At 36.1% G+C, this 11,266-nt stretch overlaps 1 protein-coding gene and 1 long non-coding RNA gene across 2 annotated transcripts in view; both read left to right on the plus strand.

Annotated features, from left to right (window-relative positions):
* The first annotated feature begins 384 nt into the window (after positions 1-384).
* Positions 385-11,266, plus strand: part of LOC118424262 (gastrula zinc finger protein XlCGF57.1-like) — an 18,452-nt gene continuing 7,570 nt past the window's right edge. Inside the window, exon 1 of the mRNA XM_035832806.1 lies at positions 385-432. The gene's annotated coding sequence lies outside the window, so the exon portion shown is untranslated. The remainder of the gene's footprint in view (positions 433-11,266) is intronic.
* LOC118424264 overlaps positions 9,142-11,266 on the plus strand; it is a 5,914-nt gene continuing 3,789 nt past the window's right edge. The window contains exon 1 of the long non-coding RNA XR_004832185.1: positions 9,142-9,300. This is a non-coding gene — a long non-coding RNA (uncharacterized LOC118424264). The remainder of the gene's footprint in view (positions 9,301-11,266) is intronic.

Consider the following 11,266-nt stretch of genomic DNA (forward strand, 5'->3'; position numbering starts at 1 on the left):
TATATATTTGAAAGTATGGCCCAGGACGAGCAGAAAGGCAGTTTTTGTAAACCACGTCAAATTGTTACTGAACTGCACAAGCTGCATATCCGGACAGATTTGTCCACTCAAACCTGGGTGGCCCACTATCTACGTAAACATCTAGTTATTGTCGTACCTTGTGAAACACTAAGAAATAAAGACGGAAGAAAAGAAAGAAAGACATTTAAGTCCCCAAAGGCTGTCGGATAATAGCCAAAGTTGCTACATTAAGATGAAAAAGAAAATAGTGTACCTGAACAATAGTGTAGGCGGAACATTCTGCACAATGATGGGTAAACAGGCCTCAAATGACCTTTAACCCTACGGAAACAGTCACCTTTCACCCCTTGCTGCTCCAGACAGACGCTTGCAGGAGGATTGTGCGGAGGTAATAATCATCACTGGAAGCAGGTAAGAACGAGATATATATACAACATGACTGCATCATTCTAAACTATAGGGGGTAGAGGTCATGTCTATGGTATGTGGGCTACATATGAACAGAAATGTAAGACTTTTCGGGGTGACGAAAATGGGGTGGGGAGGGGGCATCTTTACCTTCACGGAAACAAAGAAAAGCATTGTTTTAATCCGTTTGTTTTGAAATCTTTCTTCTCCAAACAAATAATGAACTATCACCATGGTTACTAGAGGGTATTTCAGGTCATTGGGAGAGTTTGCTGTAAACCTTTTATAAGGGGTGATTTGCTGTGAGCTGTAGCCATTCACAAAAGGCTTGGAGCCAAACTGACAGCTGTAACTTTTGTCACAACAGAAAAAATACTAATCTCTTCTTGGGAACAAATTGCTGTCTTATCTTTATCACTTCCTGTCATTTAATAGTGAGTGTGACTATCGAAAACATGTACATTTTGTAAGTGCAAAAACACAGAAACAAAAAAGAAGAAGAAAAAACCTTTAATAGTTTGTTAGGCTAAACCGTGTGAAGGTAAACATTATTTGTTTGCTTGCAGTTTTCTTTTTTAATTCGTCTATTTTTCTTTTCCGATATTTTTTATTCCATTAGGTTCGACATGGCAAAGGCAGGTAATGCGTCTCCTACTGCTGTTCCCCAGAACGTCTGTGATGGGTCTCCTACTGCTGTTCCTCAGAACGTCTGTGATGGGTCTCCTACTGCTGTTCCTCAGATCGTCTGTGATGGGTCTCCTACTGCTGTTCCTCAGAAGCATGGGTACAGGACGGCCTTGGAGTTTCACTTATACCAACATATGAGGATTCACACAGGGGACAAACCATTCAAGTGTGACCAATGTGACTATTCTGCTGCACAAAAATCCAACTTAGTCAGTCATCTAGCAGAGCACAGTGGTAAAAAGCCGTACATGTGTGGTGAGTGTGGATACAGGACAGATCAGAAGTCTAATTTATCCAAACACATGAGAACTCATACTGGTGAAAAACCCTACAAGTGTGACCAGTGTGACTATTCTGCAGCAAAACAATACACTTTGGACCGACATCTAGCCAAACACACTGGTGATAAGCCCTACATGTGTGGGGAGTGTGGCTATAGGGCAGCTCTGAAGTTTACCTTATCCCGACATATGAGAACCCATACAGGAGAAAAGCCCTACAAGTGTGACCAGTGTGACTATTCTGCAGCAAGGAAATGTCATTTGAACCAACATCTAGCCAAACACACTGGTGATAAACCCTACTTGTGCGGGAAGTGTGGGTACAGGACAGTTCGAAAATCTAACCTATCCCTACACATGAGAACTCATACAGGTTACAAGCCCTACAAGTGTGACCAGTGTGACTATTCTGCTGCACATAAACCCAACTTAGACAGACATCTATCCAAACATAAAGGTGATAAGCCCATACGGTTCGAAAGACTACCTTGCTGATTATATGAGGATTCATAGAGGAGAAGAAATGTGACCAGTGTGACTATTCCGTAGCACACAATTTTTTTTTACCAAAGCGTACGTCAGATTTCCTACTCTGGGCCCGGCCTGGCTGTTTGCTGAATCAAAAAAATTAATGGTTATGCCAACAAATATGCACAAATCATGCTGTTGATTTATTGTTCATTCGTGTTGTGCTTTTGTTGTCTTTTATTTTCATACTTTTTTATCCCCTTAAAGTGACTATCAGGAAATTTATAAAATTATGAACTTTATATCCTGTGTTTGAACTACGGTCTACAGACTACCCCCACTGGCTCTTCTCTCACCGTGTAAACCTACTGAACACTTTACTACAATGTACAGGACCACAAAGTATCATGCTCGGACACCACAAATCTAATGAGAGACTTGGTAATGCAGATTATAATCTTCAATGTAAGGATTTCAGACGAGTTTAGAAGAATAATGTGGACACGTTAAAGATTGTATTGAAATGTGTGCTGATGTTTTATGATATATCGCTTTGCTATTGTTATTTACTTTACTAACTCCACTAAACAAATAAATAAATAAATAAACTCCACTAAACAAGGCGATTCAGACATCCAATGCAACGGTTACCGTTGAAGCTGTTTGATTTGTAAATATTGAATAAACCATTATTCGTTTGATGTTAGGCATCAATTGAAGCTCAGCAAGGCCCAGTAACCAACTAGATAATTTCAGATCAAGCACTGGACGTTTCAGAAAGTGTTTCAGAGAATGGTTCTGTAACTGAACAATGTAAAATTCACCGTCCGTCTATTGTTACGAAAATATAAGCAGATTTTTTTTTTAGGTAGTCAACTAATCGCTTCACACCACCGTTTTGTTGTCCGATATGATTTTTTCTTCATAAAAACGATTTGAAGTCACTAGTAGTACACTAACATCAACAGCGACTTGTGATAAATACTAGTTATGATTTTAGAACTAAAAAATGTACCTGATGGAATTTATAACGATAAGTAGCAAACGTTCATTAAGACCTTTCTTCAAATGTTGTAGAATTTTGAAATAATGTGATTTTGTGAAACCATAGCGCAATTAATTGATTGATTGAGAGCGTAATTCAGCTAATGAGAGAATTAAAGGCCTTTGTCAATCTGTAAATACTGTAACGTTGTACGGAAATTAGGGGATCAAATAAACCATTATTATTATATTATACGGAATAAAACAGTCATGTACGAAAAACACTGCAAAGTAAAGATGAAACCAGTTGTGAATCACCAGCACTGGCTACCATCTAATGTGCAAAATTCAGATAACAGCATAGTCACCTCACTAATAGTGTAGGCGGACTGTACTTTACAACTAGAGTGTAATATTAGCTGTTCCAGCAAATACGAGAACAGGTTTGCGCGTGAGTAACTCATGTTAGGGAATTAACATAAGAATTAAAATCGACGTTCACAAACACTTCTAAAGACCTGCCAAAGAAAAGACTCTTGCACTATCATGTTAGGTTGTTAGGGTTTGACGTTTGGCAAAATTATTCCATCATTGTTCTTATATATCTACCTATGGTAAACAGATCCAAAACTACACCTTCTTGTAACCTCACCATTGCATTTTTATTTCCTATTGTTACACCTGCACCTGGCACATATCCCCAATGTGTATACTAGTGTATTGGTTCATTCCATACAGAGGTGACAGGGATGGTCACAGTTCCTCTTTCTCCTGGTTGTGGATCTGTGCAGCCACTGGCTTCATATCCCTAATGTGTACATAGTGATTCACCCCTGCACACAGTGGTGCCTAATTGACCAGCTTGACATGGGTATTTATTGCCCAGCTGGTTTGCTCTAGAATTACCAGATAAACTAGGACCACTCTACTCCTGTCAAAAAGGGGTGTAAATATTTTTTTAAAACAAACCACAAAACTGCTGCAAACTTCTAATGCGCGCTGTATCACAATGACTCACAATATCTATCCCCATAGCAAACGTGATCGCAAACGGTCCGGAATCACAAACATCCCTACCAGAATCAAGACCTGCTTTTTCAAACAGGTAATAAGAATGAAAAGAAATACAATAATACATGTTTTTTTAAGTTATCAAATTGGAATTATATCTGTTTTAAAATAGGATATACCCGTACCTTCTAATGTTACACACAAAGTCCTAAATCTGGGGCGCAATCCTCTGGAGACAACCCAAACACTTTTTCCAGACACTGCATACGACAAGATATATTCCATTTTCAAAGTATCTGTTGTACGATCGTTGTGACAGTGTTTCTGCTTCGTACAGAAATAATTCTTTGGTAGCGCAAACTTTGACATTTGATTCAACTAGAAGCGTCCGTGATGATGAAATTGTTTTTTTTTACTGCAAGCCTTAGTTGCAATAATTTTTTTGAATATCATTATGATAAGACCCTTTAACAACCCGGCCAAAAAGGACAGGTAAAGAGCATTTACCTATCGCTTCATCTCATATATATATCCGCTCCTCTTCGTCCCTTCTTCATGATCATCCTGCTCCTGGCAGCGTCCTACTGCCAGGACCTCGTTTCTGCCAAGTTGACAAAAAAATGTCAAAAAAAAAATTACACCAACCTCGAAAGCTTGGACATATTCTACAAACATTCCTTAGGCTGTGGTGGGGACTGGCGCATGATATACTAAATCTATCAGCCACAACTACGTAACATGTATAAAACATACGTGGAAAACACGTATTGCATGACAAGTCCGTTTTTGTAAATATCTCGACAAACTTAGAAAATGTTGAATCAGGGTTTAGTCGGTTGATTTTGTGGTCGCTTTTTTTCACAATTGAAACAAGGAGGCAGAGGAAAGAAAGTTCCACGTCACAAACACGGACAACTTTAGTGAGGGTTGACAAATGTCACTTTGTCAGAAAAACCATGTCAGAAACAGACAAGTTCAGCGAGGCTTCACAAATGTAGAATATCCATGTTACAAAGTTTGTATACAAACAGACTATATCTGTGAAGGTTGACAAATATAGAAAGTCCATGTGACAAACGGACAATTTCCATGCGGTTAAGATCACATCTTATATATGTATTAGCTTATTGATTATTTGACATTTCCTATGATGTTGTGATATGAGCTGTTTCAAAAGTCCTAAGTATACCAGCAAGCCCAAAGACAACGACAAGCCAACGAAAACCTTCCTTTGTTTCGAATGACATCTTTCCATTTATATGCATCATGCAATTTCAAAACGTTTTTCTAAAGGGCAAGTAACTGTTGGTGATGGCCGTAATTTCATTCAAACCTTTGACTAGATCTATTTCCTTAAATATAACTTGATGGCTGTTATGTACATATACTTCTGTAAGTTGTGTCCAAGTTTCGTTGTAGTAGGATGACAAATGCCTACGTTACAGTGTTGAAAAGATAGTAACCCCTACGTGCCCCCAGACCCGCGCCGGGTCTCTCTGGGGGCACCTTAAGCTTAATCCGGGCAATATCGAGTAAGTCACGACCTGTCATTCAAATGTCAATCAACTGGTTCTTCGGATTGCACCTGGTGGCTTTCTCACGGTGTGGATTAGGGCAAGTAACTGTTAGTGATCGAGATCGAGAAAAAATTATCTCCTCCCACTTGTCAGCAGAAGTCAGCTTGATTTAAAATTTTTATACATATACATGTATCTGTGTTATCCAAAACAGGGGAACAAGATTAGGGGATGCTGTTTTATATCAAAGTTACTCATGCAGGATGTTTTCTACTTATTTTTTAAAAATCTTTTTACTTGGTTTCGACTTATTTTCTAAAATCTTTTTACTATAAAAAAAATCGACTTATTTTTAAAAATGTTTTTACTTGGTTTCGACTTATTTGTAAAAATGTTTTTACTTGGTTTCGACTTATTTTTAAAAATGTTTTTACTTACTAATTGGTTTCGACTTATTTTTAAAAATTTTTTTACTATAAAAAAACTTTCGACTTATTTTTTTAAATCTTTTTACTATAAAAACCTTTGACTTATTGTTAAAAATCTTTTTACTTGGTTTCGACTCATTATCTAAAATCTTTTTACTAACTTTCGACTTATTTTTCAAAATCTTTTTACTTGGTTTCGACTAATTTTCTAAAATATTTTTACTTGTTTTCGACTTATTTTTTAAAATCTTTTTACTCGGTTTCGACTTATTTTTAAAAATCTTTTTACTTGGTTTCGACTTATTTAAAAAAAAATCTTTTAACTTGGTTTCGACTTATTTTTAAAAATCTTTTTACTTGGTTTCGACTTATTTTTTAAAATCTTTTCACTATAAAAAAACTTTCGACTTATTTTTTAAAATCTTTTACTTGGTTTCGACTAATTTTCTAAAATATTTTTAATTGGTTTCGACATATTTTTAAAAATCTTTTTACTTGGTTTCGACTTATTTTTAAAAATCTTTTTACTATAAAAAACTTTTGACTTATTTTTTAAGATCTTTTTACCATAAAAAAACTTTCGACTTATTTTTAGAAATCTTTTTACTTGGTTCCGATTTATTTTAAAAATGTTTTTACTTGGTTTCGACTCATTTTTTTAAAATCTTTTTACTTGGTTTCGACTTATTTTCTAAAATCTTTTTACTATAAAAAAAATTCGACTTATTTTTAAAAATGTTTTTACTTGGTTTCGACTTATTTTTAAAAATGTTTTTACGTGGTTTCAACTTATTTTTTAAAACATTTTTACTTGGTTTCCACTTATTTTTAAAAATCTTTTTACTATAAAAAAACTTTCGACTTATTTTTTTAAATCTTTTTACTATAAAAACTTTTGACTTATTTTTAAAAATCTTTTTACTTGGTTTCGACTCATTATCTAAAATCTTTTTACTAACTTTCGACTTATTTTTCAAAATGTTTTTACTTGGTTTCGACTAATTTTCTAAAATATTTTTACTTGTTTTCGACTTATTTTTTTAAATGTTTTTACTCGGTTTCGACTTATTTTAAAAAATCTTTTTACTTGGTTTCGACTTATTTTTTAAAATCTTTTCACTATAAAAAAACTTTCGACTTATTTTTTAAAATCTTTTTACTTGGTTTCGACTAATTTTCTAAAATATTTTTAATTGGTTTCGACATATTTTTTAAAATCTTTTTACTTGGTTTGGACTTATTTTTTAAAATCTTTTTACAAAAAAAAAACTTTCGACTTATTTTTAAGAATCTTTTTACTTGGTTTCGACTTATTTTTAAAAATCTTTTTACTATAAAAAACTTTTGACTTATTTTTTAAGATCTTTTTACCATAAAAAAAACTTTCGACTTATTTTTAGAAATCTTTTTACTTGGTTCCGATTTATTTAAAAAATGTTTTTACTTGGTTTCGACTCATTTTTAAAAATCTTTTTACTTGGTTTCGACTTATTTTCTAAAATCTTTTCACTATAAAAAAAAAATTCGACTTATTTTTAAAAATGTTTTTACTTGGTTTCGACTTATTTTTAAAAATGTTTTTACCTGGTTTCGACTTATTTTTTAAAATATTTTTACTTGGTTTCCACTTATTTTTAAAAATCTTTTTACTATAAAAAAACTTTCGACTTATTTTTTAAAATCTTTTTACTATAAAAACTTTTGACTTATTTTTAAAAATCTTTTTACTTGGTTTCGACTTATTTTTAAAAATCTTACTTATTTTTTAAAATCTTTTTACTTGGTTTCGACTAATTTTCTAAAATATTTTTAATTGGTTTCCACTTATTTTTAAAAATCTTTTTACTATAAAAAATCTTTCGACTTATTTTTAAAAATCTTTTTACTTGGTTTCGACTTATTTTTTAAAATTCTTTTTACTTGGTTTCGACTTATTTTTTAAAATCATTTTACTTGGTTTCGACTTATTCTTTAAAATTATTTTACTATAAAAAACTTTCGACTTATTTTTAAAAATCTTTTTATTGTTGTTTTCAATCGTACCTTTTGATAAAGGGTGATTGGTCTATTCAACATATGAGAAAGAGATATGCTATCGATTTATGCCTCTTTTCCTAGTGTGTCATAGGCTACACCTGCCTTGGGGTGCTTGATTGACGGGACATGTGCGTGACCGGTGCATGAACCCCAGAGTTGACCCGGGGTCGTCACGCTGAGGATTGCGTTCAGGCGAAGTAATCTTGCAATAACATCTTAGGCACGTAATGTGTCATTCAACCGGTCACTGTAGTTTTCCGCCTTGACAAATAAAATTTTGCATAGTCATTAATATTAATTGTATTTACATCGTTTTTACCGAATCATGGCCGAGAAATTTGCATATACTAGCCAAATTTCTGTGTGTAGGCGGGACTCAAACAGTTACAGAATAACACAGACCAACTCCTCGGTTCCAGGGGGCGACCTGCCCGAAGAAAACTCTACAACAGACCTGGGAACCCCCTGAGTTAGAGTCTCCGCGCGATGAAATTTATAGAGATCAGGGTAGCATCCAGGCTACCAGTCTCTGGGAGTTCTTCCACTTTTATTTTGGGAATTGTACCGCTGAGGAGTCCGCTGTAGCTCCTAGACTTTTTCATAGAGTCTAGAGACGTGTTGCCGCCCGTCGGATCACCACAATATGTTTTGTGCCGGAAGTAAACAGGCAAGGACAGTACTTCTAAAAATTTGGGCAGAAAACGAGGTAGGTGTTTTTTTTAATGTGACTGTGTTCGACTAACGCCGGCGGCATATGTCCATAAAAGGACCTAGTCGGACAGTTTGGGGGGAACGAAAAGTACGTTACAAATGATAACAAGAACAAAAAACGAGCAAACTCCAATTCCCTTGTAAAAAAAATCTTAAGGTATGTATGGGTATGATCAACGTTAATAGGTACGTTTTCATTATGGTGGCCATCATGCCGATGCAACATTCGTAATTTCTCTTCTTTTGGGCTGTTTAATTTTTTTTAAATTTGTGGGTTCGACATCTCTCACGCACCCCGGCCATCAAGCACTAATCTGAAGGGGCTATTGTTTCTTGTCCGTAATCTGGGACGCTGTCCGTAATCTGGGACGCAGTGTAACCATATCCACATTCCAGATGTTTCACGTCGAGTTTGCGTGGGGTTGTGCAATATACAGATCAGATTGTGTTAGAACTATGGTGTTTTTCTATGTTTCGAGAATATGTTCACGCTTTCAAGTTTGGTGCAATTCCTTTTTTTTTTTTGTACATGTCAAATCAGCAAACACGAGGTTGGGGCTGCAGGTGGGTTAAAACCAGGTGCAGGATGATGGGACGACGAGGAGCGGAGATCAGATTAAGCTACCTGTGGTCGACAAGGCAAGTCCGAGGAACCGGTCGCCGACGTAGCCAGGAAGCCATAGTTCCAACAGCCTCTACACAATTCCCCAACTCCAGAGCTGACGCCACCCCAAGGAAAGCATGAAGGTGGGTTTCACCCGTATCATTGTTAGCTTAATGCAAATTTTAAGACCTGCTTCCAATACTATATTCTGCACGCCCCACGTAGTGAACAATCGTAGAAACCCTGAGGCAGACGCTTTGGTAAATTTTAAAGTTTTTCTCGTTGTATTTTAGGTACCGCTTTTATTGCCACATTTTGTCCGCTCCACATGGTGAACGTCATAATTCCATTCGTCGAAAATCCCTATAAAGGCAGGTCTGACATTCTTTACCAACTTTTTAAAAGCAATAAAACACAATGGGGTCACAGGGCATATATATATATATATATATATAACTTTGTTGGTAGCGTCACTATTTACCCGTAATTTTGCTATTCAAAACAACGATTTACTTTCTCAAATTACGTCTTTTCAAACATCAGACACACTTGCACGAGTTAGCATCGGCAGTCACATTCCATCTGTGCACTATCGGTAGCTGCGATCAAAATATGGTTCGGCCTAGGGTTCTAGACAAATATACTCAGAATTGCATGCAATAAATACTTGTTCAAATGACTTCAAACGTGGTGAAAATTACACGCGGCAAGGAAAGTGTTCATTTTCTGACCATTGAAGGTACCTGGTGTGCTTGTATGACAACCGTCGAAAAGGAAAGGCCTATACTAGTTTTATACAGCTAGTAATTTCTAAGTATGTAAGATTCATTCATTAACGGATCATCGGGGTTTTAACCAGTAGATAAAAAGGTAGCAGATGCAAGTTAAAAGACTGGCTCGTTAAAAATGATAATGTACGCAAAAAATGTTTAAACGTTTCCAGTACACCAAGAGTTCTGATCGAACGTGTCCGTGACTCACCGTGATTCACCGTTAACGCGTTAATTTGACGTTCTGGTCAAGTCTAATTATCGCAAGTGTTCTGATACGTTTATGTAAAGGGTTAGTGTGTGACCACAATCGTTTCCCTCTCATAGCAAAGAAAATGGAATGTAAATAATATAACGAACTGTCCCTTAAAATGTTTGAGTTGTCAGAAGAGTGCAGTTGGTAGTTTCAATTACAGAGAATCACGTCGCAGCTTACTACGGGTCACTAAGTCGTCACCCACCTGTCAGTTAGCCGCACAGCTGCATCGGGATTATGTTTCTCACATCACAGGGAAGGTTAATAACAGTGACATTAAGGGCGTGTGAACAGCTCAGGTCAGCTAGTGTAGTTTATAAACAATCAACTTGCATGCCACACTGTATAGTAGAGTTACGTGAAATTTGTTAGTATTTACAGTTACGCTGCCCTGTCATATCACATGTCAACGCACTAGAATACCCTCAAAAACGTATTACTATAACGCCTGTGCACATGTGTATTTCTTCACACATGTTATTATGCGTAGCTTTGTCTGCTAGCCAAATTTTCTCACCACAATGCAGGAAATAGCGTTTCAAGGGGTCAATAGTTCAAACTGTTCCCGGGGAGAATACCCTCAGTCCCACTTGTCACGCCTTCCATGCTGCACATGCTGAAAATTCGGCCAATAATATTTCGCCCAAACCTTAAAAGTAAGCTTAAGAAATTCACTGCCGCCGCCTCTAAAAAATGTTCGTCGTCACTTCCAAACAACATAAAATTAATACTTTGATGCAGAACTAGCTAACTTAAGATAGTTGAATCCAACTCTAAGTGTTGAAGTAAGCCTCACGAGGTAACGTAATTCGTAATACATTAGTATCATTCGCGTGCAATACCCTGTACAGGGAAACTAATATAGTATGTTACACAAAATCGCGCAATCACGTGAATGGAATGTTTGGAGAATATGTCTTGTGTGATTCTTTTATTTTTTTCTTGTCAGATTGGCAGACGTGAGGTCAGGGCTGCTATGTAGGATGGGTTGAAACCAGGAGTAGGATGATCATGAAAAAAGGGACGACTAAGAGTGGAGATGAGATGAAGCGACAGGTGGTTGACAAGTCACGCCTGCGCGTT

This window comes from Branchiostoma floridae, chromosome 10 (genome assembly GCF_000003815.2).
Source record: "Branchiostoma floridae strain S238N-H82 chromosome 10, Bfl_VNyyK, whole genome shotgun sequence".
Taxonomy (NCBI): Eukaryota; Metazoa; Chordata; class Leptocardii; order Amphioxiformes; family Branchiostomatidae; genus Branchiostoma; species Branchiostoma floridae.